Raw genomic sequence first — 5,000 nt, 5'->3', positions numbered from 1 at the left:
TGATTCACTGTGTATTAAAACTGAAAAATGAAACTGTAAAAATACAGTTTGGTATATTTATTGAACAGCATATTCAGTAGAAGTACATATATAGCACTTTCATGAAATAAAATGCATTAAATTGATCAAAAGTGACAGTAAGGACATTTATAATGTTACAAAAGATTTCTATTTCATATAAACGCTGTTCTTTTGAACTTTCTGTTCATCTGTGAATCGTAAAAATTAAATGCATCACAGTTTCCACAAAAATATTGTGCAGCGCAACTGTTTTCAACATTGATAATAATCAGAAATGTTTCTCGAGCAGCAAATCAGCATATTATACTGATTTCTGAAGATCATGTGACACTGAAGACTGGAGGAATGATGCTGAAAATACAGCTGCGCATCACAGAAATACATTACATTTTTAAATACACACTTGTTTAAATAAGTGCAGCCTTGGTGAGCAGGAGACATCAAAACATAAATAAATAAAAAAAATCTATATATTTCAAGCTTAAAACTTATAATCTGCATGCATAATATTTCCACACACAAAAACAAAAACAAAAAAGTTTAAAATAGTTGTATGATGTGATCGAGCTCCTGCAGTTCTCAGTGTCTCCTGTAGAGGACAGTATGAGAATATACAGCTGTGTCATATCTGGACATTACAGTATGGAAATACTACAACATCAGATGACATCTGATCCCAAAATGATCTCATGCAGATGAATCATCCAAGCATGTGCAGCTTCACATCTTCTGATGCGTTATTTTTCTGGAGCGCAGGCCCAGATGAATGTCTAGTTCTTGTGCCCCCCCAAAGCCAATGTGAGGCGGAAATAGGATTTGGAAACAGTGTGCAATGCATTTTGATAAATTTACATCACTTCACATCAACCCTCTCAAACAGCCTGAAGTGAGAGAGAGAGATAGAAAGAGAGAGAGAGAGAGAGAGATAGAAAGAGAGAGAGAGAGAGAGAGAGAGAGAGAGAGAGAGAGAGAGAGAGAGAGAGAGAGAGAGAAAAGAGAATACACAAAAAAACAAAGTGTTGTTAAAATGCATGTATATTCTGGAAATGTATTTAGTTATTTATTGTTTTAAGAGAGAGAGAGAGAGAGAGAGAGAGAGAGAGAGATGCTAATGTTCAACAAAACCCAGCAGTTCAAACGCCTCAAGAATCGACACAGAAGTTTAGCAGGTTTCATCATTTTCCTGTCAGACATGTTTTCATCCATGAAACACTTTAGCTCCCTCATAAAATTAACTTAGCATGAGAACATTAAGAATCCACAAACATTAAGATAAATGAGCATCTTCATCTAATCCTGTCAAGCACAATGCAAATGCGCACCGGGGCTAGTTGTCACAGGGTCTTTAATGCTTCTTTTAGAGATTTATTTTCAAACAACTAGTTCAAAACTGTACAAGACTGAAAAAAATTCAAATTGGTATAGGAAGTATTTTTAAAGAGAAATAGCTAAATTTCACAAACAATTACAAAGCAGAACATTGAATTAAATATTAAATTGTGAAGAAGAAATATTGAAATAGTATTTTCCTGTAAAACATACTCAAACAATCTTCCAATAAACAAAAACTAAATTGTGAATTTTGTCTTCCAGATTTGCTTGCATTGTGACAACTTACCCCACACAGTCTAAAAGGAGTGTGTAAGAAACAAACCCCACAACAGCATTAGAGTTAAACCCGACTCAAACACTCGACTTTTCTATTTGTAAAAGAAAATGATACAGTCATAATTTTTTTAAATTATCACTAGGATGGGGCACATTATGACTGCATAATATTGAAAAAAAAAAAAACTTTGTATCTTTAAAATGTAACATTTACCACAAACAAATAAATAAACAAACAAACAAATATTTATTTTCACATTAGCTACATAAATTGACATATAATAGAAAACAGAAAACAGTTCTGAAATAGCTTAACAGCTAATACATGTTCTAAAATTTGTAGTAAAATTAATTGTTTTATGTTAAATCAATATAAATGAAAAATACTTATTTGATTCCTAATTGTTTAAAATATTCTGTTTGTCTTGATATTGATGTATGATACCAATGTAGCCACAAATCAATACAAATATAGAATAACATGGATATATATATATACGTATATGCACACTGTAAAAAATAAATCCGTAAAATAACAAAAAGTATATGCAGCTCATTACACACAACGTTATCCATTAATTTTACAAACAATTCTGTTAACTCTAAAACAATGCAATGAAGGGTAAAATTCTAAATACTGGAAAACACCTGTAAAAAATAAATATTCCATATATATATATATATATACAGTATATATATATATATATATATATATATATATATATATACCAATTTCATTCCCACATTTTTATTTTATTTAGAAACCTTTTACTTGATTCTAAAAATATTAAAGGCTAATTTAATTTGGCCCAAAAATCGTGAGTAATTCTGATTGTTTTAATGCTTATATATATATATAAAAAAAACTATATATATATATATATATATATATATATATATATATATGTGTGTGTGTGTGTGTGTGTGTGTGTACTCTACATGCTTAATTTGCATTTAAATACAACAAAAGAGCTTTAAGCACAATAAGAAACTACTAAAATATTAGCTTTTATATTAAAAAGGCACATATACTGTATATAAACTCCTCTGCATGTACATTGATGAGCTCAAAGATGATCAGATTCTGCGGCTCGTGATGATGATGGAGCGTCGCGCTGGGAACGACCCCCGTTGACTTACATGCGATGACTTCTGTAATCGGTTCCTCCTCTAATTGAAATGTTATAAAAAGGCATCTGTTGATGTGGCAGTATAATCACCGTACGCACAGCGCTTGATGAATTGGCTTGTTGGATTGGTAATTGCAATGGGTAAGAAATGCAGACAGTTTTGGCCATTAGCTCAAATCTGTTCATGTTCTCCAGATGGATTTGCATTTCATATTCTCAAACGCTCTGCAGTTTGCACTGCTTTGTTTCGCCTTAAAGTCTCATTTCTGTGGTGCTCAGAGAAAATACAATCGCCTGCTGCGCAACACATCAGCTAAACACAAAATATGGGATGTGCAGCGGTATTTTTGTACCATTGACATATTATCAAGTCTTTCATAATTTGTTTTAAATACTTTTATTTTCAGTTTTCACTTTAATTTTAAAGTTTTAGTAACTTTATTGTTTAATGGTCATTTTTATTAGTTTAAGTTTTTATTAACATGTCTATACATGTTTTATTCATTTCTATTATTTCGTTTTAGTGTATTTAGTTTGAGTTATTTTCAGTTTAATTTGAAAGTTTGTCATGTTATTAGTTTTAGTTTTTTAGATCCTGTAGCTTTTATTAGTTTTTACTTATTTTAGTTTATTTAGTTTTAGTTGTTATTTTATATGTTCAATTTTAAAAAAAATTTCTCAATATGTCTACATAGCTTTTCTTAATTTTTATTGATTAATTTTAATTAATTAGTTTTTTTATACGTGCATATACATTTTTATTTATTAGTTTTAGTTTATTAAATTTGAGTTATTTTAGTACTTCAGCTTAAACTAAAAGACAATGAGAAATTCTTCTTTGGCAATTAGCTGAAATAAAGTATTTTTCCTGTTAATATTTCAGTTAATGTCTATTTTTCAAGCAATGAATATAGGCTTCTTTATGGTTTTAGTTTTAGTTAACTAGGATAATAACCCTGATGCCATGACTGTTTTCTTGAATGTGATCAGTGAGATAAAAAAGCAGAATAATTATAACAGCAGAACGATTCTATAATGTTTTGATTTGCTTTTCATAAATGCAAACATGTTTCTTAAATGATGAGTTCAGTCTAAAGGCGATGAATCCACAAGTGACTGTTACACAAGCTGAGAGAGGAAAACAGACGAGACACATATGAGACAAACGAGATGCAAATCATCATCGATTCACTCTCTCGGGTTCAGCATCAGAATCCAAAGAGTTACTGCCTCACACTGTAGTCATAGCAACAGGTTAATCAGCATCCTCTCTGTCGCCGAGCAGGTTGCTAAGATACACATGAAGTTGCAGGCCCTGGAGAGCATCCAAACAAACCTGTGCAAAATAATACACGTTTAGTTTCGTCGCAAGCACCCTGAGATGCATGAAAAGCTCTTTATGGGATGTAGTTAGCAACAGGCTTAATGAGACACTAATAAACGATGAAACGCGTTTGTTTTGTCTCACACACACACAGTAGTTTCTGTGAGGAGGGGGACGATTGCAGGTTTCGCCTGCGAGTTGCATCATGTTCCTCGGGGCTTCTATTCCTCACGCTCGTCTCTGGCGATGGCAGGAGAGATTAACGAGCCGCGGCGCACAGATTTAGCCAAAGCGCCGCGAGTGGAGATCCAGCAGGGTGCTGGAGATTTTAGGCTGCTGCAGTTCTTTAAGTTTTGCATAAATTTGACTAAAAAGCAGCTCTTCGAGGAACTTCAGTGCTGAGGAAATCAACGCCCCGATTTCATGTTTTCATCAAATCAGGCGAAAGACGCGCAAAGGACGCTTTATTTCCATAAATGTGTCATGGCGAGCAAAAGTGATCCAGATATGACTAACTCCATTCTGAACACTGACTCACTGAGCTGTGAGTCACTCTGACCTTCACACACACACACACACACTCACACTCACACACACACTTACACACACACACACACACACACAGGTTTGTTTTTATGGTTTATGGGGACTCTTCATAGGCGTAATGGTTTTTATACTGTACAGACCGTATATTCTATTGTCCTACACCAACCCTACCCCTAAACCTACCCCTCACAGGAGACTTTCTGCATTTTTAGATTTTCAAAAAAACTCATTCTGAATTATTTATAAGCCTTTTGAATTACGGGGACACTGAAAATGTCCTCATAAATCACATTCTCGTTGTAATACCTATGTCATACCCATGTTATTATACAAATTTGTGTCCTCATAAACCACATAAACATGCACACACA

The sequence above is a fragment of the Sinocyclocheilus grahami genome, unplaced genomic scaffold (assembly GCF_001515645.1).
Source record: "Sinocyclocheilus grahami isolate Dianchi unplaced genomic scaffold, SAMN03320097.WGS_v1.1 scaffold201.1, whole genome shotgun sequence".
NCBI lineage: Eukaryota > Metazoa > Chordata > Actinopteri > Cypriniformes > Cyprinidae > Sinocyclocheilus > Sinocyclocheilus grahami.
The sequence above is the reverse complement of the archived record's forward strand: the minus strand, read 5'-3'. Positions refer to the sequence as shown.